Below are 23,812 nucleotides of genomic sequence, written 5' to 3' on the forward strand. Positions count from 1 at the left end.
ATAGTGAAATATGGGATCTAATTTGTTTGTAGAAGAAGAAGCTATAGTGAAACTATTATTGCAACTTTTACAAAAGCAGGGTATAAAATGTGAAGAGTACACTGTTAAGCTAATGCTAAAATGGCTTAAAGTAAATGGTGCTTCGTCATCAGGAATTGAAGTCTTTGATCTAAAGACTTGGGAGCACGCAGGGACTACAATTTGGGAAGCTGCTTCCAAAGGTGATCTTACAGCAAAAGAAATAATGACATGGCACTTAGTAACAGAGACTCTTAAAGCTATAAAAGCAGAAAAGAAAGTAGCGGGAGCAGCGAGACAGTCTTTGAGCTCCCCTGTAGATGTCAGCAAAGACTGAGAAAAGAGTGCAGAGGAAAGTCAATATAACTGAAGAAAATTTTGAGCAAGACCTAACAGACTTAAATGTGACTATACCTGGCGTGGCAATTTCTAAACCTTTATTGCCACCTTTTAATACCAACCTGTTGGAGTGAATAAAGGACTCAGCATTCCGATTCAATGTGAATCATGCAAAGCCATTTATTACAGAAACGAGCCTCCCTATATATGCAACTATTCTCTGATCACGCGTCCACACTCCAATCATGCATTTGCTAATTGGATATCATCTATGTTCACGAGCTGTCCACGCGCTGAAGTCTCACTGCTGGTAGGTCCGCTGATTTACACCACGTTGAGGCCTTGTTATTTCGGAGTTGCTTCTCTCCCATGGCAGGTCCTGTTCCCAGCCTTGAAATTCCTGTCTGGTTCAGTAACAAATCTCCATCTAACAGCAACCCCTCCACAATTCCCCCTTTTTTCTTCTTGAACCAGCCGGGCCCCATTTACGGTGCGCTGAATCATCTTTGAAATACACTGCGATATACAGCACATGATTAACGCAATAAATACAGTTACATATAATGCAATTAAGCCTTATTTAATATGATCAAACAACTACCCACTTATTCCAAAACTTATAAGCTGTATGTCAAACCTTAACTTTACTACGGCAATCTTATTAATGTACGGTTCTAGCTTGTCTAAAGCACTTATTAATAGATTTAGAATAATCAAACAAGTTAATACAGCACAACTATAATCCTAATGTTAAAAGTAGAACATTTATAACTGCGTGATTTTGTAGAGTAACATGTCTAATACCATCAACATCTATTATTAGTATTTCAAGAGTTAAATTAACCTATTTAAAAGAACAATAGTTGAACTTTGATATGTCTTCTAAAGCTTTACCAGCTGCTAGATCAGTGAGAAAGAGTGCAGTAGGTCCTATGGTAGGAATGTCTCATAATTTTACCTCATTTTTGCATTGATTAAGTGTAATATCGCCCTTTTGGCTCTCCTGCTGTTTGTTCAAATTGCCATTCTCCACAGAAGGTACACCACCTGCTTGCTAATAGGCTTCTAGATCACCAGGTCTGTGAGCATCTATAACACTGAATTAGGATTCATGGTTTACGTCTGAAACAGTCCTCACAACTTATCTCCCTCCTGTCCATCTGCATTCATTGAATCTTTGTTGTCTTTATTCAGCCATGGCTTGGCCCAGTTTGCAGGAATCCACTTCAATCCTTGGCCTGTAATGACACAAACATAACCTTTTCCTCAGGTTATCAATTGATGTGGCCTTTTCCATTTACCATTAACTAGTGATCTGACAGTAACTAATGCAGGTTCTTTCTGATTTAGCATGGTTTTGGGTTATACTTGCAAAGTGTTTCATAACATACAGTGCTTTTGACAACTGGTTTTGTGGTGTTTCCCCTACTTCCCCCCCTTTTTTTTTTCTTTTAAAAAAAAAGTTCGGAATCAGATACGTGCGTTGGATCTTGACTACGTACTCAAAATCACAAATCAAATTTAGAGGTTCCTCCTTAAAAAGCTCTAAGTAATGTAAAGCTGCACCAAGTTCTGCTAATTGGGTTGAACCTTCAATAATTTTGACAGAATGATGCCAATTGTTATCTTCATGCCAGACCACTACAGCTTTATAAGACTTCCCAGAATCATCAACAAAAACTTTGCAAGAATGTAGGATCAGACCAAATACAAGTATGGTCTGTGAACTGATGTTAAAGACTTGCAGGTTCTGCAGCAATTTACATTTAGGCATGCCGACAGCTGTGCTGTTAAGAAAACCAGCTAGTGCAATTTACAAAGACATAGATTACTAATAAAAAATCAAAATTGAATTTCACAAATGGTACATATATGACAAAAGGATCATGGCCTATTAAGACTTAAATTCATTCCCCGCATTTTCTTGATCAGAGTGGCAATTGGTATATCAGTCTGTTAGCATTCTCATCATACTGTCCCACAATAGCCACAGGTTGTTTCATAGACAAATCTGCAAGTCCAATCGAATGCAGTTAGCTTGCAAGGTTCTCAGAAATTTATTCATCAAAGTCTTTAAGTCCATCTTGGTTGTCATATTTATTGGGTATTGTTTTCCCTTACCGGATCAAAGTCCTGTTTCAGTTCTATCAGTGAAGTGTTAGCTTTATTGAAACATTGGCTGTTAATAGTAGTGGAAATACAGCATTTGAAATTTCCTTGGAAATTTCTCACTTGCAGCAAGCAGATCTGCACCATCCACACAGATTCTTGTAGGACATGCAACTATACAGAATTCTCAGAAAACGTTATTTGAGCTTACAATTTACTTAATAAATCTTGACCCAAGAGAGGTATAGGGCTTTCTGGCAAATACAAGAATTCATATGGTAAAACATTTTTCAAAATTTGGCATTCCATTGGACTCAAAAAATAAAAATGGTCTTTCTTTCTTTCTTTCCCATGATCTCAGGGTGAATTTTACAACTACTTACCACAGAAAGTCTATTAACAAATTTTTGGTTTAATTTTCGAGTTTCATTAGAACTACGTATCTGCTAGGGATGCCTTTAAATTTCACCCTAAGACTGCTCCATTCAGTATTGCAACGTCGCTGCAGTGGGGGGGAGAGAAAACCCCCCTTTCACCACCTTGAATGCGGGCAGCCAGGATTTTCCTTTTTTTTTTTTTTAACTTTCTCTTCTTGCTGCAGTTTAGATATAGCCAAGGACACGCGGCTGGTGTAATCGCTGGTACAAAGTAGGAGGCTCTGGAAAACTCCTCAGTTACAATGAACTGAATTTATCTTGCAGCTTCACACAGGCCTGGGATATTTTGCTCTTTTGTTTTCCCATTTCATTCCAACCATAATACACTTTATATACAATTTCAAGTAGCTCAGCAATAGTTACATTCCTTAGCTCCACTTACCTTTTACAATTTACAGATGTTAAAAAACAGTATCATAAACGTAAATCTATTATTCTGTTTTCCTAGATCCAAATCAGTTAATATTCTAGCAACTTTTAAATACAACCTCTTCCAAATTCACATCTATCATCGCATTTAGTTTTAGTTCCCATACCTCCAACACACACATAAATTCAGTGTGAATCAAACTTTAACAACTTAAATTCATTTCTGGTCTCAAAATTACTAGATAACAATATAAGCAATTACTCTAATTTATAAGGATGCATCCTAAGGGGGAGCAAGGTGGAATTTTAGCAGTGGAACCGGTTCCCATTTTGTAATTATCTCCCCAAACAAAATTCTTTTGGTGCCAAATATATATATATGCAAATTAAAATACTGAGCTCAGATATAAAAACCAAATACCAAGTTCAAATATGCAGATGGATCACAGTTACACTAATTTAAGACAATATCTCAATTTCTGCATTGCACCTTTGGGCTGCTTACTACTCAACCAGGTGGAGGTACCTCTGGGTCTCCCTGACAAAACAGGTCACTGAGCGCTGGAGCCCCATCAGCACCTGCCCCCCCGCCGCCCCAGCAAGCTGGTCTGGGCAAGGCAAGTTTTTTTTTTTGTTTTTTTTTTAGTGTCTCATCTGGTGCGCTACAACTGCTATCCCCAAACCAGGATTCTTTACATGGTGTGCATACAAAAAAGCCAAATCCAGCACACTGAGATGAGACACAGCCTATCGCAGAGTTGTGCAAGTCTGGATACCGGAATAAAGCTAGCATGCTAGAAAGAAAAATAACAGATACTACACACAAAAATTTTACCATCACATTAATGCAGTAAAGAACTAAATTACTCGTGGTCTTCTGTATTATCACAAAACGCACATTTTGAGTCAACGGATTCTCATGATTTAACAGTCTGTGGACTTATCATACCATATAACAAAGACCTACCAAAATTGCAACATGCTTAAACAGATACCCACAAAGAAAAGAGGTTAATAAGGAAAGCATCTTGCAGACTTCAGCAAGTTTTCTGACCTATGTGTTATCAGTTAACTCTCTCAGCTTGTTGAAGTTCAAATTGTTCCGTCTGTAAAACTGTCTGAAATGATTTAATGATCTCTTGTAGAGATTTATTTTTGTCCTGCTCTTCTCACCTTAAAAACAACATTAATTGCAACAATGTGTTATACTTCAAGATTCTATTCTCCGGACACTTTTCCCTATCATTTAAACTTATACAGCAGCCAACACTAATTTCAATATTTTCTCCTATTTCCAAGTGCTTTCCTGTGTTCTAAAACACCTCCCAATACTGATTACTTAGGAACACGACTGAAAACAGTAATTTCTGACTCCATCTCATCAGTAAAAACCATGAGAAGAGGGAGGGAGGGGGGAAAGCACAGGGCTGCTTGCAGTGTGAGTTGGAAAAATGGGGAAAAGGTTTTACGGCGCACTTAAAAACAACTAGTAAAACAATTAACTCGCATTCCTGACAAGCTGCTTGATTTTCAGAGAGGCAATACACAGGAGCACATAATATGTACTGTAAAACTCACAGATAACATGTTGATAGCAAACATTAGCATTCTCTACTGCCAATTTCAACACCAGTGCTTCCTTAACTTCTAAGTTTTCAACCTGCTTATTGATGGCCTCTTGAAGATGGTCAATAAATTGCATGTAATTCTCACTGGGACCCTGATAGTAGTTATAGAAGATTTGGCTGCTTTGTTGGTTTCAGGCACCTTTATCATAGCTTAATATGCGAGGTCTGTTGACTGCCTCAGGATTTCAGAAACTAATAGCGCCTGTAATTGTGGTGTGTCAATTAGTGTCTGTTCCAAGAGTTGTGGGATACCTGCCCCTTTCAACGAGTCCCCATCGTTCCATCCTAAATGATCTATAGCTGTTACGTTGCATAGGTCTAATTTTGCTTGAGTCTTTCATGGTTTTTATCTGATCTTGGGGCAACATGTACACATACTCTTTTTCCTGTTAACTTTTCAAAAAAAAATGCTGCAGACCCTCATCCTCATCCGAGTCATCAGATAACACAGACTTGAATGGTGCTGGAGAATCATTAGTAACAGGGGGAATCAGAACAGTGTACATTCTCGCCAATGTTTTCCAGCATCATAATTATTTATATAACCTCAGTCCCCAGGCACATTCCCATCACGATCATCATGACCGCATTGCCGACTGCTGGATTCACTCGCTATTAGCTTATCTAATCCTTCACACAGTTCTTTTGCCCAGTTCTTATCTGGTGACTCCTTCTGCTCTCTCGTGGAAGTTGGAGGATTAAAAGGCGGTAAAGGCAGATACAAATTGGTAAAAGGACTGATAGTACACTTGTTTATGACTTTAGCATTCTCAGCTTTCACAGGTTTCTTGGGCAAGTTGTCTGACTCCAATTCTTTGGACTTGCTATTCTCATCAGGGTTGGGTAATTGAGTAGGAGGCCACCTGCTCGGCATTTTTCCTCCCCCCGTCCCAGACTGCTGAGCCAACGGGGGCGCTGAAGGCACAACAGGGGATGGAGTAGGGAGAGTATCAAAGACACGAACCGGGTAAAATTCACAGTGACTTTCAGGATACTTATCAGGCTGCAAAGCTGCAAAAACTCGGGCAGCAGCAGACCGTTCAGCCTTAAGATCTTTTAAGGTGGTAATTGTAACCTTCCATGTAGTTGCTAACGATTTAGCTTCTTTATCTCCACTGCTGACCTTATCCCATAATTTCTGCCCTATATCATCCCAAAGTTCAAGTTTAAAAACCTTCTCGGTTTCTGTCATGTAGCCGTTAGTTCTACACCAAACAGTCTACATATGTTACTTTCTTAACATTTAAGTCCTCACAGAGAGAATATCAGGAGGAGCTTCACTCTTCCCTCCTCCTGCCCCAGCCACTCACCTTTTCCAGTGATTTTTTCGAGAAATTTGTCTGCGGAACGTCCGTACGCCTCTGCCCAGTTCTCAGTCCAGCTGATCCGCCTCCGTCTGGGCCACTCCAGGCTTTTCCCCAATCGTAGTGATACGCCGTTCAGAGCGTCACGTCGGGGTCACCATTTGTTGGAGTGAATAAAGGACTCAGCATTCCGATTCAATGTGAATCACGCAAAGCCATTTATTACAGAAACAAGCCTCCTTATTCTCTGATCACGTGTCCACGCTCCAAGCATGCATTCGCTAATTGGATATCATCTATGTTCACGAGCTGTCCACGCGCCAAAGTCTCACTGCTTATAGGTCCGTTGATTTATACCACGTTGGGGCCTTGTTATTTCGGAGTTGCTTCTCTCCCACGGCAGGTCCTGTTCCCAGCCTTGAAATTCCTGGCTGGTTCAGTAACAAATCTCCATCTAACAGCAACCCCTCCACACCAACCCTGTAGCAAAAAAGGACCCCATCATCCCTAGTGCTGCGCCGTTACATTCAGAGCATTATTTTGATTCGCGGAGCTGATGACGGTTGTTTACAATGAGAAGTGGGGGGCGATGATGCTGCATTAGCTTTTCCTTTGATAGTGCGTGATCAGGGGCCAAATGAATGGACTTCATTTCAATGGGACTTGATAAAAGAGCTGCGCAGAACAGTTATATCTTGGGACTTGACTGCACCATTCTCCCAATCACTATTGGCAAACATTTTTACAGCACAGTTGCTAACACCTTTTGACTGCAGACAGCTTGCAGCCATGATCTTAACGGCCTGTCACAGAAGCAACCCACAGGGTTGTGGGTGCGAGAGTAAATTTATAATACGCTCGCAGTCCTGCGAGAGTTATTTCACACGTGCAAATGTGCACGGAATCCTACACGTTTTACGGGGGGAGGTTTGCCTCCGTTTCTCGGGTTATGTCCGTACTGGACATGTGTTTCTAGCAGCTCTCTCAGGCTGCTCCGTCTTGCGCCGCCAGTCCCGGGGCAGCAGCCGGCACTCGCGGGGTGGGGCTTTGCTATGCCGGACCGCCCGAGTTGCCGGTACGGGGAGGGGGCCGTCTGGACACCGCGGCTAATTGTTTGTCTTTCTTCAAGATCATTAATAACCTCCGTAGTGCCCCGTTTTGCTGCATTTGGCAGGGGGTATCGTGGGGTACAGGTTATTGTAGATGTGGGTGGAGCAGGAGCAAGTTGCAAAATCCTAATGTCAGTGGTTCTTTCGGGCTGCAAGGGTGCAGAGGTAAATGGCAATATTCTAATGCGGGCTACCTCTGCTCTGTGACTTCCAAAGCTCCAAATCTCCCCATTAGGTAAGCACCATCGTCTACCTGCCAAAATATCAAATCCCAATATGTTTGCCTTATAAGGGCTCAGGGCAACTTCCACAGCCGTTGTCCGCTTTTCCCCAGGCAGCAAAAGGTGGGTTCGAGCTAAAGGACACCTCTCTGCTACACCCGTTACCCCCACTATATTGATGGCTTTCCTTGATGGTTTAATCCCAAGTTTGTCAGCTTGCCGCCTGTTCAAAACACTGATTTGTGCGCCCGTGTCAATTAGAAATCTCACACTTATCCGCCTTGGACCAACGGGGATATGTATGTATGGTTTTTTATCACTGGACCATTGGCAAGAGAATACAGAGCGGGTGGGGCGGTCCCGGTTCCCATCCGCTTTTACTAGTTTTTTGACTCCCTTTGTGAGGATACGAACGGGTTAGTGTTTCGCTTGTCCTCAAGGAGGGGGGCGGTTACCGGTGCCTCCTCTTGGTTCTCTGATCTTCCCTCTATATATTCCACTAGCTCCTGTAAATGCTCAGTGGAAAGCTTATGTAGCAGTGTTCGGGGCACTCCCAAAGCGGCTGCGCGGCGCCACAGGTCGCCCCGCTGCAAGCTGCTACTCTGATTTGAAAAACGCTCCGGTTTCTGTGACGGGGGGGGCGGCCTAGTGGGGGGCGGTCCCTGAAGAGGCTCGGCTCGGCTCATCTTCCGGACCGTCCGGCTTCTACACGGGCTGCCGCTCGGGTCTACCCACCCCATCTCGCGCCCATGTGTAACCACATTGTGTAAAATTTCCGCCCAGGTTAATACATGTTCAGGAGGACTTCGGGGATTTTGCTTATTACGATCAATAGCCCCCTGAATTTTTTCCTTAAGGGACTGGACATATATTTTTAAGGCATCCGGTAGTCCTTTAATAAGCAGCCGAAGGTGGACCGGATCCACCGGCGCCGCCATAGGGGGGGACTGCCGGCCTCTTTCATACATTGCTTGTATACAAGCCGCCTTTTGAACTCCCTCGGCAAGATCTGATAAACCTTTTATAACAATTGCCACTGGCTCCCCACGTTCCCTGGGGTCTATACCACCAGCCCAGTAAGCGACACGAGATGTAATGGACTGATCACCGTCTGGACCATCACTTAAAAATACCCCTGGGCCCCAGAAACCTGTGGCCTCATCCGTACTCAATAATATTCTGTCACCCCCAGTAAGCGAAACGCGCCAAAGATATTCAGTCTCTGTTTCGCCCGGCTTCCGTGAGAATCTAGTTTGTAAATCCCCTAGCTCCAGTCCTGAATATGGCGTGCTATGGGTAGCCGTGCGTGGATTTCTGCCTCGTCCATCCGTATGTGTCTCAGTTCTAATAAGAGGACGCACGTCCTTTGTTTCTACCCCCCACACATCAACACTGTTTTCAGAATCAGTACCTTTGTCGAGAAGCGGGGGGGCCGAGGCGCATGCCTGAATGGGGGAGACACTAGAGGCGGCTCTTATATTAAATAACAAAAACTCAAGTTTCTGTTCCAAAAAGCCAAGTTTCTGTTCTAACAAGCCAAACCTCTGTTCTAAATAATCTGACCGTATGCTTTGCCGCGAAAAGTCCTGTATTAAAGACTCAAACTGTTCGCTTTGCCGCAAAAGGTTTTGTTTCAAAGAGTCAAACTTTTTGCTCTGCTGCGCAAAGTCCTGCTTAAGAAAGTCAGACTGCTCACTCTGCCACGAAAGGCTTTGCTTTAAAGAATCAAACTGTTTGCTTTGCCGCGAAAAGTCCTCCTTTAAAGAGTCAAACCATTCGCTTTGTCGCGAGAGGTCCTGCTTAACAATCTCGGACTGCTCATTTTGCCACGAGGGGTTTTTCTTTAAAGAGTCAAACTGTTTGTTTTGCCACGAAAAGTCCTGCCTTAAAGAGTCAAATCGTTCACTCTCCCGCGAAAGGTTTTCCTCCATTCGGTCCTTAAGTTTACACAGATCCTGTGTTACCTTTAAGTAAACACTCAAGCTGGCACACACCGCAGACCCTATAACTACAAGACCCCAGATTACTGCAGAGATATTACTCAACCCTCCAAATAATTCCTCCATCTCTGATATCCTGCACGACTACGCCAGAAATGTCACAGAAGCAACCCACAGGTCAATTTTAGGGACCACAAGGTCCAAAAACAACTTTTATTAGACCAGCGAGGCGCAGGGTTTTAGCACTCCAAATGTGACTTAAATACAGGTTCGGATATCAGTGGAGGAAATTATTGAGAGGGGCAGCCACTAATACAACAGGAGGTCCACAGAGTGCATGCACGTGGCTTCACCAAAACAATGCCGGAGCCGTCCCCGAGTCCCGGAGGAGTACACACTTGCCTATGCACGGTGTGGGATTATTTTATAGAGATACACGTACTCGCAGTGAGTACGGAAAGTGTGCACTCGCGATTCCGCGAGAGTAAATTTATAATACGCTCGCAGTCCTGCGAGAGTTATTTCACACGTGCAAATGTGCACGGAATCCTACACGTGCTTATGTGGAGGCACGGGAGGAAAATATACTCGCGATTGTGCGAGGGGCTCTCGGCGGCCACTCGTGATTGTGCGAGGAAATAAAGTACTTGTGCAAATGTGCACGGAAAGAAAATATACTCGCAATCCTGCGAGAAGTTTTACTTACACCTGTGGCGGCGAGGCAAGCGGAGTCTCCATCCCGGGGAGGGGGGCTCTCCTGGCGGCAGTGGCTAAGCTCGTGCTCCAAGAGACCCGCGGCAATGGGCGGAGTCTCGACGAGAGTCCCGTTTTGTTATCTGATCAGACCTGACTGTAGGCATTGTATAAGCTTCTCTGCACCCCCCACACTGAGTGTGGGTGCCCCTGAAGCCCTCAAACATCCCCCACACTGGGCGCGGCCCAGTGTGCCTTTGCACTCCCTTCTTCTAATGTCCCAGGAGCCAGGGTGCTCTGGGCCAGACAAAAGAAGCTGTTAGCCTCAAATAGCAGAGGAAGAGGGAGAAGTGCCGTGCTGCAGAGGAGGGGGAATTGCAATCTCTCACACGGCCACACAGAAATTATTGTGGGAGCAAGAGTGGGGCAAACTGTGTACTGTTGCTGCACTTGAGAATTTAGAACAGTGGGAGGAGGACCCTTGCTTTGGAGCGGGTTTGCCACAGCTCCCAGGACAAGGGCAGTTTGCAGATCCTAGAGTACAAGCAAGGCTGCACACCAGCATTCTGCATTGTTCAGCTCAGCTTGCTTACCAAGCTATGATAAAAATTCTTTAATCTGGCAAAGTGGAAAAATCTTTCACAAAGATAATTCAAGGTCCAAATGAGCCATACATGCAATTCATAGACCGTCTGAGAGACGCTTTGGATAAACAACTAGACAATAAGGAAGCGAAGGAAGCTTTAGTGCTTAAATTAGCCATGGAGAATGACAATGTTGACTGCAAAAAGATTTTAACTTCATTGCCAGTAAATACGAATTTGGTGTAAATGATTGAATCATGCAATAGAGTGGGGTCCATTACTTATCATACCGAGGCACTTGCCAGTGCCTTCACCACCGCGTTGCGACTTACCAAGCCAAAAAAGTGTTTTCCTTGCGGCGATGATGGACACCTGAGCTGCCAGTGTTCAAATCGAAGAGAGGACTTCCAAGCTACAAGAGCTCAAGGGGGGCCAACAGTACCGGGAATTTGTCCTAGATGTCAGAAAGGATGCCACTATGCTAACCAATGTAGATCCAGATTCAAAAAGGATGGAACCCCACTGCTTACTCGATCTAATGGTGGAAGGTCAGGAAATGGAAATCAGAGCACAAGGCAGAACCACGCGTCAGCATAAATGCCGTTATTGAATGCTCCAAGGCAACAATCGCTCCACCATTCTGACCCTACAGCATGGGCAGTCTCACCGTCAAGACCAGAGGGAGTGCCAAAGTGGATGTCACCTCAATAGAAGATACTACTTTGTGGGATCAGAGGGTACGAAGAATACCCTTGAACGTTAAAGGTCCCTTGGGAAATGGCTTGAGTGCTCTCCTATTGGGCAGATCAAGTACGACTGTGTCTGGAGTTTTTCTTTTACCTGGAGTTATCGATGCAGACTTTGAGGGAAATATTCAAGCAATGGCCTGGACTCCAACGCCACCGGTGTTCATTCCAAGAGGGAGTCGAATTGCACAATTAGTACTATTCAAAGCTCATATCCTGAATACTGAAAACATCGATCGCAAGGACAGAGGCTTTGGTTCGACCAGGCCACCAGAAATTTATTGGGCGACGAATATTACTGTCAAAAAACCCGTGCTGAATGTTACACTAATGCACCCTACGGCTACACCAAAGACAGTACAATTGTCTGTACTGCTGGATACAGGAGCTGATGTGACAGTGTTTTCGGCAAAAGATTGGCCATCAATATGGCCTGTCCAAATTCCCTCCAGCGGCCTTATTGGGGTGGGGGGTGTGTCACAATCTCAACAAAGAACCATGCTAATCCAAGTGATGGCTAGTGATGGTTTTAATTGCCATGTTTGACCATTTGTCACAAACATTTCAATGAACTTTTTAGGACGTGATGTTTTAAGTCAGTGCAATTTGTTTTGTCAACTCTGAAAAATTTAGCATAATGGCCATTGATCAGTGACCTACACTCAAACTGAAGTGGAGAACAGACACTCCAGTTTGGGTGGATCAACGGCCTTTGACAAAACAGAAGGTCACAATTCTGCAAACACTGGTAGAGGAACAACTGCAACAAGGCCACATAGTTCCTTCTACCAGTCCTTGGAATACTCCAGTGTTTGTAATCCCAAAAAAGAGTGGCAAATGGTGATTGTTACATGACTTGTGCAAAATCAATGAAGTTATCGAAGATATGGGTCCCTTACAAACTGGGATGCCCTCGCCAACCATCTTGCAAAAAAACTGGAATATTATTATAATTGATCTAAAAGATTGTTTTTTCACAATATCCTTACATTCACAGGATGCTCCAAGGTTTGCTTTTTCCATTCCAACAGTAAACAAACAAGAACCTATGAAAAGATATCATTAGGCAGTACTACCGCAGGGGATGAAAATTTCACCTACTATGTTTCAGCAGTATGTGGTGCAAGCTTAACAAAAAATTAGAAAAAATAATCCTGAAATTTTGATATATCATTACATGGATGACATTTTGTTTGCAGGAAAACCAGAATTAGAACTGAAATCAATTTTACCTGTGGTTGCAAAGGAACTAGAACGATTCGGGCTTGTTATTGCCCTAGGAAAAATACAATCAGAGCCACCATGGAAATATTTAGGATGGAAAATTACACAACAGTTGAACCACAGCAACTAAAACTTGATATCTCTATCAAGACATTGAATGATGTGAAGAAATTGTTGGGAAATATTAACTGGATCCGAAACACTTGTCGCATTGATAATCAAATTCTAGCTCCTTTGTTCCAGTTGTTGAAAGGAGATTCAGATATTAATGCTCCACGCCAATGGTCACCCGAAGCAAAAGCTGCTTTAGAGCAAATTAGCTGCACTGTTAGTCAACAGCAGTGTCATAGATATGACAGACTGTGTCCTATCTATTTATATGTATGTAATCAAGAACTTCAACCAGTAGCAATAATTGGACAGTGGGTTGAGACTTCATCAGATACTTTAAAAATTCTAGAATGGGTGTTTTTGGCATTTCAAGCAACCAAGTCTATTCTAACACAAGTGGAAATGTTTGCATAATTAGTCATGAAGGGAAGGCAGCACATAGTTGATCTATTGGGCTTAGAGCCTCGAAACATCATTTTACCACTGACTCACAAATATTTAACATGGTGCCAACAAAACAGCATGGCACTTCAGATAGCTTTAGCAGGCTACCATGGCTCTCTCCATGTGCATTTTCCACCACACAAGATGTTTACATTTTTGTACAATGTGAAAATTGAGAAACAGCGCTTATGCCAACAATGACCAGTACAAGGTTTAACAGTCTTTACTGATGGTTCTGGGAAAATGGGAAAAGCAGCAATAGTATGTGTCGAGGGTTTAGATTGCGGGGTGACAACAAAAACCCTGGCACATGTATTGTTAACCTCCTCCCCCCCACCACTTCCCCCTTTTTCCCCTCCCTCTCCCCCCTTCCCACTAAGGACAGGGGATAGGGAGGAAAAGAAGGACAGAGAAAAGAGAGTTGGAAAAATTAACAATGTTTTACTAATGCTACTAATAAGAATAGAGAAAATATACAAAATATACAAAACCAATCTTGAAAGTCTCAGCAACTGCAGAGCTGGCACCCGAAGTCCTGGATTGGACTCCGCAGCCAACCGGAGCTGGATTCAGTCTCTCACTAGGCCTCAGTTTGCAGGGACGACTAGCAAGGTCCTCTCCTAATGTTGGCCATAAGCAGAAGGGAAAAGGAAAAGGGCAAAGGGATGAGATCCTTGTGATCTCCCACTTTTATATGAAGTATTCACGTGAATGGAATGTTATACACAGTTGGTCAGTTTCTTGGTCACCAGTTTCTCGTTGCCCCTCTCACAAGATGTCCATCCGTGCTTATCAATAAGTTTGCATTCCATTGCTAGTTTTACCAAAACATGTATCTGGTTCTCCAGGAAAATGCAGCTAATATGAAGGCTTTAGCTGACAGGCAAAATCAGTAAAAGAGAAACTTGTTTTTAACAAAACCAGGACAGTATGGTATTTGCAACAAAAATGGCATCATCATGTTGTGTCATGTAAAGGATCACCCCAAGTGGTAGAATTACAAGTAGTTATTGAAGCTTTTAAGTTATGGCCTGATGAAGCGCTTAATGTTATATCAGATTCGATGTATATTGTCGGAGTAGTAACAAGGATTGAGAGGTCATATTTAAAACATATAGACAACGAACAATTATTCTTACAGTTTAGACAATTTTTGTATTTGACAGAACACAGGGTTCAACCATATTTTATTGCAAGTGGGAGTGATCCATAATTGACAAGTCCCAACCCTTTGGGACAACGTAAGGTAGCCTCTCTGATCATCTTGATACAGGGAATTGACAGTTAACTAATTAACACTTAAAGAACTAACATTTGACACTTAGAGAACTAACCCTTACCCCACATCACTAGACTTAAAAAGCCAACAGAGAGCTAACCCTTTAACCCACATAGCCTTGCTTAGGTTTGTGTAACTTATTGTATGAGAAACAGGAGTTTGCTGATGCCTTGCAAAGATAATAATCTTTGGGTGCATCCTTGGTGCATCTTTGAGTGAACTAGATAACAGAAACTTGGGCACAGGACAGGAGATACGCCAGTTTTAACCAACTCAGCAGTCTGAGTCCTAACCAAGTCATCACACTGGACCAAAGGTGACCATGTACAGAGAAGGAGACCCGGGTTCACGATCACTGCACAGCTGCAACCAGCAGGAGCCGGAGGTGGAGACTATGGAAATGGTCTCCTGGAACTCATTGTAATAAGAACCGCCTTCTCGGGGACAGGTTATGAATATGTATAGGCGTTCCTAAAACTTTCATGAATATGTAACACTTTACTGCATTTAACCAAAAAGCTCACAGCTACTGTAAATTTACACACGTATTAGGTGAAATGATTCCCCGTGTGTCCGGCGCCGTAAATAAATAAATAATAAATTTGTGGCGATAGAGCCTGGCAAGGGATTCCTTCCCACATAAAAGGAGGGCCATGTTCTTTAGGGAGGTTAACCTTATTATCTCCAAACACATCAACCATTTGAATGCATAAAAGAGAAAAAATAAGTATTCACGCCTTTGACGAAGATTGTAAGGATAATATAGAATTTTGGGGAACGGATGAAACTGTATTGGCCTCCATTTTTGCGCCCAGAGTTGCAGCAGCAAACACTTTGAATATGCTTAACAAATTAGGATGTTGGTTAGCAAAACAGACTAACGCCACCTCCTTAGCATTGTCTGGGCTTTTAGCAGATGTTGATTCAATTAGACATGCTACGCTTCAAAATCCTGCTGCCATAGATTTTTTGTTGTTAGCGCAAGGACATGGTTGTGGAGGGGTTTTGATAGATAAAGATTTGTTGCTGAATTAGTCAGGCTCAAAGGAATCTCAAGGCCTCTTAGAGAAGCTGAGAACAGAATCTGCTGTGAGAGAGAGGGGCGTTCCTCAGTCACCGGGGTCCTGGCGCGGCGTGAATCATCGGACGTATCATCAGTGAGACTCCAGCGCATGGACAGCCCACGACACTCATTTAGTGAATCCATGCTTGGAGCATGGACGCGTGGTTAGAATATAGTTATGTATATAAGGAGACTTGTTTCTGTAATAAATGGCTTTAGCGTGATTCACATTGAATCGACTTGTTTTACTGAGTCCTTATCTCGTTCCTACAAATGGTGACCCCGACGTGATACTCTGAACGGCGTACCATCGAGGTCGGGGAAAAGCCTGGAGCGGCCCAGCCGGAGGCGGATCAGCTGGACTGAAGACCGGGCGGAGGTGTACGGACGTTCCGCATTTTTTTGAAGAAGTCACCGTAAAGGGTGAGCGGCTGGGAGCGGGAGGAGGGAAGAGTGAAGTTATGGGGCAAAATATATCCTCTGAGGAAGAAGCCATAGTTAAACTCCTCCTGCCTATTCTCTCTATGAGAGGACTTAAATAGGAAGAAAGTAATATATGTAGACTATTAATTCGGTATAGGATTAATGGCTACCCAAGAGAAAAAAAGAAGGCTTTTAAACGTTAACTTTGGGACGATAAAGGGCGGAGGTTGTGGAATAAGGTCAGCAATGGAGATGATAAAGAAATTAAATCATTAGCGACTATATGGGAGCTCATAATTTCCACCTTAAAAGACTTTAAGGCTGAGCGGGCCGCCATTGCCAGAATTTTTCTAGCGTTGCAGCCTGATAACAAACCTAAAAATGACTGTGAAGTTTACCCGGATCGTGTCTTTTGACCCCCTCCCCACTCCAACCCCTGTCGGCACCCCCGATGATACAGCAGTCTGGGGCAGGGGGAGGAAAATCACTCGGCAGATGGGCCCCCATACCATCAGACGACCATGAAGAGACTAAGCAGTTCAAGGAACTGGAGTCAGATAATTTGTCAAAAGAACTGGTGAAAGCTGAGAATGCTAAATTCATAAATAAGTGTAATATCAGTCCTTTTACTGATTCCTGTCCTCCTTTACCGCCTTCTACCCCTTTAACTCCTACGCCGGAGGAAAAGCAGTTGCCGGATAGGAGCTGAGCAACAGAACTATGTGAAAGATCAGATCAGCTATTAGCGAGTGAATCCAACAGTCGGCAACGCGGTCATGCTGATCGTGACGGGAAAGGGGATTCATTGAAAGGGGCAGGTATCCCACAACTCCTGGAAGAGACACTAGTTGACACACCACAACTGCAGACACGATAAGTTTCTGAAATCCTGAGGCAGTCAACAGATCTTGCATATCAAGCTATGAGAAAGGTGTCTGAAACCAACAAAGCAGCCAAATCATTTGCAACTATTAATCAGGGTCCCAATGAGAATTACATGCAATTTATTGACCACCTTCAAGAGGCCATCAGTAAGCAGGTCGAAAACTTAGAAGCTAAGGAAGCACTAGTGTTGAGATTAGCAGTAGAGAATGCTAATGTTTGCTATCAACATGTTATTTGCAAGTTTTACAGTACATATTATGTGCTCCTGTGTATTGCCTCTCTGAAAATCAATCAGCTTGTCCGGAATGTGAGTTAGTTGTTTTACTAGTTGCAAGCAGCCTTGTGCCACACCCCCCCCCCCCGCTCCCCCTCCCGCCCTCCCCCTTCTCAAGGTTTTTATTTGCAAGATGGGGTCAGGAATAATTGTTTTCAGTTGTGTTCCTAAAAAATCAGTATTGGGAGGTGTTTTACAACTTAGGAAAGCACTCGGAATTTCTTGTTAAATATTGAAATCAGCGTTGGCTGCTGTATAAGTTAAATGACTGGGAAAAGTGTCCGGAGGATAGAATCTTGTTGCGATTAATGTTGTTTTTGAGGGCAGAAGAGGAGGACAAAACAAATCTCTACAAGAAATCATTAAATCATTTCAGACAGTTTTACAGGCGGAACAATTTGAACTTCAACAAGCTGAGAGAGAGTTAACTGATAACACACAGGTCAGAAAACTTGTTAAAGTCTGCAAGATGCTTTCATTATTAACCTGTTTTCTTTGTGGGTATCTGTTTAAGCATGTTGCAATTTTGGTAGGTCTGTGCTATATGGTACGATAAGTTCACAGTCTGTTAAATCATGAGAATCCGTTGACTCAAAATGTGCATTTTGTGATAATTCAGAAGATCATGAGTAATTTAGTTCTTTACTGCATGAATGTGATGGTAAAATTTTGCGTGTAGTAGCTGTTATTTTTCTCTCCAGCATGCTACCTTTATTCCAGCATTCAGACTTGCGCAACTCTGTGACAGGCTGTGTCTCATCTCGGTGTGGTGGATTTGGCTTTTCCATATGCACACCATGTAAAGAATCCTGGTTTTGGTATAACAGCTGTAGTGCACCAGATGAGACACTAAAAAAAAAAAAAAAAAAAAAAACTGCGGCGGCGGGGGGCGGGTGCCGATTGGCTGAGCAGTAAGCGGTCCAAAGGTGCAATGCAAAAATTGAGACATTTTCTCAAATTAGTGTGACTGTGATCCATCTGCATATATGAACTGGGTATTTGGTTTTCACATCTGAGCTCAGTATTTTAATTTGCATATTCATATTTGGTACCAAAAGAATCTTGTTTGGGGAGATAATTACAAAATGGGAACCGGTTCCACTGCTAAAATTCCACCTTGCTCCCCCTTAGGATTCATCCTTATACATTAGAGTAATTGCTTATATTGTTAGAAAAGCATTTAAATTGTTAAAATGCTATGATAGATGTGAATTTGGAAGAGGTTGTATTTAAAAGTTGCTAGAATATTAACTGATTTAGATCTAGGAAAATAGAATGATGGATTTATGTTTGCTATACTGGTTTATAATGTTTTTTGACATCTCTAAATTGTAAAAGGATAAATGGAACTAAGGAATGTAACTATGGCTGAGCTACTTGAAATTGCATATGAAGTGTATTATGCCTGGAATGAAATGGGAAAACAAAAGAGCTAAATATCCCAGGCCTGTGTGCAGCTCATTGTAACTGAGAAGTTTCCCAGAGCCTCCTACTTCGTACCAGCCATTATGCCAGCTGCGTGACCTTGGTTATATCTACACTGCAAAGAAAGAAAAAACAACTGGAAAAACCTGGCTGCCCGCTTTTAAAGCAGTGAAAGGGGGGTTCTCTCTTCCCCCCACTGCAGCGATGTAACACTGAATGGAGCAGTCCGAGGGTGAAGTTTAAAGGCATTCTTAGCAGACCCATAGTTCTAATGAAACTGGAAAATTAAACCAAAAATTTGTTGATAGACTTATTCTGTGGTAATTAGTTGTAAGAGACTTCTTAGTAAATTCACCATGCTAGTTTTTGAGGTCATGGGAGAGAATGAAAGAAAGGCCATATTTTGAGACCAATAGAATGCCAAATTTGGAACAAAGTTTTAATACATTAATTCTTATAGTTGACAGAAAGTCCTATACCTCTCTTAGGTTAAGATTTGTTAAGTAAATTGTAAGCTCAAATAAAGTTTTCTGAGAATTCTGTTTAGTTGCATGGCCTACAAGAAGCTGCTGGGATGGTGCAGATCTGCTTGCTGCAAGTGAGAAATCTCCAAGGAAATTTGAAATGCTGTATTTCCGCTAGTATTAACAGCCAATGTTTCCATAAAGCAAATACTACACTGATAGATCTGAAACAGGACTTTGATCCGGTAAGGGAAAACAATATCCAATAAATATGACAGCCAAAATGGAGTTGGAAACTTTGAGGAATGAATTTATGACAACTTTACAGGCTGACTGCATTCGATTGGACTTGCAGATCTGTCTATGAAACAACCTGTGGCTATTGTGGGACAGTATGATGAGAATGACAACAGACTGATATACCAATTGCCACTCTGATCAAGAAAATGCAGGGAATGAATTTAAGTCTTAATAGGCCATGATCCTTTTGTCATTTATGTACCATTTGTGAAATTGAATTTTGATTTTTTATTTGTAATCTATGTCTTTGTAAATTGCACTAGCTGGTTTTCTTAACAGCACAGCTGTCGGCATGCCTAAATGTAAATTGCTGCAGAACCTGCAAGTCTTTAACATCAGTTCACAGACCATACTTGTATTTGGTCTGATCCTACATTCTTGCAAAGTTTTTGTTGATGGTTCTGGGAAGTCTCATAAAGCTGTAGTGGTTTGGTGTGAAGATAACAATTGGCATCATTCTGTCAAAATTATTGAAGGTTCAACCCAATTAACAGAACTTGGCACAGCTTTACATTACTTAAAGCTTTTTAAGGAAGAACCTCTAAATTTGATTTGTGACTTTGAGTACGTAGTCAAGATCTAACACACGTATCTGGTTCTGAACCTTTTTTGTTTGTTTGTTTGTTTGTTTGTTTGTTTTTAAAAAAGGGGGGGGAAGTAGGGGAAACACCACAAAACCAATTGTCAAAAGCATTGCATGGGATGAAATACTTTGCAAGTATGACCCAAAACCATGCTAAATCAGAAAGAACCTACATTAGTTATGGTCAAATTACTAGTCAATGAAAAAGGCCACATCAATTGATAACCTGGGGAAAAGGTTATGTTTGTGTCATTACAGGCTGAGGATTGAAGTGGATTCAACAAAGATTCAACGGATGCAGATGGACAGGAGAGAGATAAGTTGTGAGGACTGTTTCAGATGTAAACCATGGATCCTAATTCAGTGTTATAGATGATCACAGACCTGGTGGTCTAGAAGCCTATTAGCAAGCAGGTGGTGTACCTTCTGTGGAGAATGGCAATTTGAACAATCAGCAGGAGATCCAAAAGGGTGATATTATGATCAGATAGTCAATGCATAGATAAGGTAAAATTATGAGATATCCCTACCATAGTAATCTAAGTTTAGCAACTGATAAAGTTTTAGAAGGGATATTAAGGTTAAGCTATTGATCTTTTAAATAGGTTAAGATAATTTTTAAGATATTAATTCAATTATTAGTATATGCTGATGGTATTAAGTATATTACTCTATAAACTGCGCAGTTATAGATATTTAGGAGGTTAAGAGAAAATATTGTATTAACTTGTCTGGTTATTTTGAATCTATTAAAATAGTGTGTTAATAAGGTTGTCATAGTAGAATTAAGGTTTTAAGAATAGGCAGGTAGTTGTTTGATCTTAGTAAGTAAGGTTTAACTGCATTATATGTAATTGTAATTATGTTGTTAATCACGTGTTCTGTGTTGCAGTATATTTCAAAAATGATGCACCGTGCGGTTGATGGGGCCTGACTAATTCAAGAACAGAAAGGGGGAAGTGTGGAGGGGTTTTGATAGATAAAGATTTGTTGCTGAATTAGTCAGGCTCAAAGGAATCTCAAGGCCTCTTAGAGAAGCTGAGAACAGAATCTGCTGTGAGAGAGAGGGGCGTTCCTCAGTCACCAGGGTCCTGGCGTGGCGTGAATCATCAGACGTATCATCAGTGAGACTCCAGCGCATGGACAGCCCACGATACTCATTTAGCGAATCCATGCTTGGAGCGTGGACGCGTGATTAGAATATAGTTGCATATATAAGGAGACTTGTTTCTGTAATAAATGGCTTTAGCGTGATTCACATTGAATCGACTTGTTTTGCTGAGTCCTTATCTCGTTCCTACACATGGTTGTGAAGATTTTGACAGCATGTGTTGCATGAACTTGTCTAATCATTCGGAATCAATTAATAAAGCGATCAGAAGTTTAGATGATATGACCAAGAAATTAACCTATGAAGACTGGGGTTTAGACAAATGATTGAATGGTTGGGGTATTACAGGATGGATTAAGGATTTAATAAAAAATAATCTAGTTCTATTGATGGTTGTATTAGCAATATCAATGCTTGTCTCTTGTATCTTACAATGTGTACAACGTACAGTACAAAAATCTATGAAAGTTCTATGGCTAGTTGAAAAACAAAAAGGGGGAGTTGTGGAGTATCTTACAGATAGTTACCTTGAGTTACTGGAATGACCTTGACTAAAATAGAATAAGAAATCAGAATGTTTTAGTACAAGAAAAGATATTTACGTGTTAGCCAAACTGCCGGAGCACATGCAAGATTAAGTAAACCAATTGTAAGATAACTTTAAGCACGTGAACAGTTGGCATAAGCCAATTAAACCAGAAAGTTAAATGCGTGTACAACAGCTACTAACTATAAATTTAAGTGCCTTGCCAAAATAAAATGTCTCTTGGTTCACGCGCACGGGGACTCCGTGCCTTCAGTCCCTCAGGGAGGAGGGGGGGATGTAGTGTACCTGCCACAGAAGACTATCTCAATGTCTATAAAGCACTGAGCACAACAAGGTAATAAGAGCATGAAGACCTGAAAAATGCACAAATGCATTACTTAATTGATTAAACAGGTCCTCCACATACTCTCTATTGCATTATTTCAGTGGCAGCCAGAAGCATATATGAAAACATGTGTGATTAATCTACTGTTGAAAACATCCATACCTCTGGAAGTTGCTTTGGTACACAGATCTGGAGGTGCGGGTTATCCTCCATCTGAAATTGTACGGGATCAGCTCTACCTTTTTGATGTCCATGAACAACAACTTCCTCACCATGATGCCAGTAAAAGTTAACCTCAGGTTTTAGAACTGGAACACAATGGAAGGGGAGAGGGAAATAAGAGATCATTCCTTTGCACTTAAAACCCTCCTAATTCTTGCTCTGTAGCTGCAGTAAAACAGAAGAATCAAAATCCACTCACACCATTTGGAACAGTGGAGATGAGATGAATTATTAGCGATGGTCTGAACAACCCAGATATACCAGCAACACTCCTGCCAGGTTCACAGACCAGCCTCACTGCCTAGGGTGCCCACTTCCCTCTCCTCCCACCCCCATTCCACAACGAGGAGGCAGCTAGCAGCATGTTGTGACCACACAGGAAAGCAGCAAGGGTGGAGACGAGCTGCATGAGGAATGGGCTAGGTGTGTGATCCTCTTTGTGGTAGAGAAACAGCTGCTTCTTATTCTGCTGGAAGCTCTCCTGCAGGAGCACATTGCAGGCAAGGAAGCACAGCTCACCCATACCCAGGTCCAGCAACACTCCCACTGCATGCTCTGGGGTTTTCACGGTCCCTGGTGCCACCGTTCCTGGCTCCAGAGCTTTAGTAGACTTGGGCACCGCTCCTGCCGCACACTCCAGGGCTTTCACAGCTGCCTTCACCACTCCTGGGAGGAGCCCTGGCACGAAGACTTTCTTGATGAAGCTCTGGTACCAGTGGTAGGTGTTGAGGGCGAAGGTCTGTGGGTAAACCATGTATAATATTTGGGCTGTTGCAGCTGCCTGTAGAGCCTCAGCTTCTCCTCAGTCCAGGCTGCCATGCAGACCTGCTGGTAGAAATTCTCCAGGTCCTGCTGCTTGGCCACTTTGCTCTTTGCCATGGCAGAAGCCACTACGGACAAGTAGAGCAAGTTGAGAGGCTGCAGGGAGGCAGTGGACTCTGTCTGCAAGAGTTAGCACCGGCCATGCCACAGCAACCACCACCCCTTGGGTGCCACCATTTCACAGAGCCACTAGACAGTGGAAGGACACCATTCGGCAACTGGAAAACCTGACTGGCCACTGGGAAACGTGAATGAGACAACCTTCCAATCGGGGTGGGGGGAGAGAGAGTGAGAGAAAAGAAAAGGAGACGGTGAGAGAGAGGGAGCGAGCTGCCAGGGAAAAAAAGAATAAGGCATGTGCCATATGTTCCCCACTGACTCTCTGGGAGCCACAGTGTGCTGGGCTATACATAAGCTTTGGTAGACACTGGTTCTCAATGCACAATAATCCCCTCAAACTATAAAGGAACACAATCCATCAATATTGTTGGAGTGACTGGGGGATCCCAGGAACTGACTGTTGTAGAGGCTGAAATGAGCCTAGAAAAAACTGGCAAAAGCATCCCCTTGTGACTGGCCCAGATGCTCTGTGGATCCTTGGCATAGACTACCTCAGCAGAGGGTATTTTAAGGACCCAAAAGGGTATAGGTGGGCATTTGGTATAGCAGCTGTGGACACTGAGAAAACTGAACAGCTGTCTGATTTGCCTGGTCTTTTAGACGACCCTACTGTTATAGGACTGCTGAGAAAAAGAGAGTAATATATATACTGAAGGAGAGACAAAGAAATGGGGGTATAGAAAAAAGGAGAGA

The 23,812-nt window shown here is 42.6% G+C and overlaps 1 long non-coding RNA gene and 1 pseudogene across 2 annotated transcripts; both read right to left on the reverse strand.

Moving 5' to 3' along the window:
- The window catches only part of LOC135577174 (large ribosomal subunit protein mL65-like), a 40,042-nt pseudogene extending 16,866 nt beyond the window's left edge, over positions 1 to 23,176 (reverse strand).
- LOC135577175 (uncharacterized) lies at positions 513 to 10,503 on the reverse strand. Of its 2 annotated transcripts, XR_010468750.1 has the most exons (3): positions 10,181 to 10,500; positions 6,211 to 6,684; positions 513 to 1,595 (listed from the first exon to the last, which is right to left on the reverse strand). It is a non-coding gene; the product is annotated as an uncharacterized LOC135577175 (long non-coding RNA). The 2 variants fall into 2 exon arrangements; XR_010468749.1 differs by lacking the exon at positions 6,211 to 6,684 and having other exon boundaries at positions 10,181 to 10,503.
- Positions 23,177 to 23,812: the final 636 nt, after the last annotated feature.

The sequence above is a fragment of the Columba livia genome, chromosome W (assembly GCF_036013475.1).
Source record: "Columba livia isolate bColLiv1 breed racing homer chromosome W, bColLiv1.pat.W.v2, whole genome shotgun sequence".
Lineage (NCBI taxonomy): Eukaryota > Metazoa > Chordata > Aves > Columbiformes > Columbidae > Columba > Columba livia.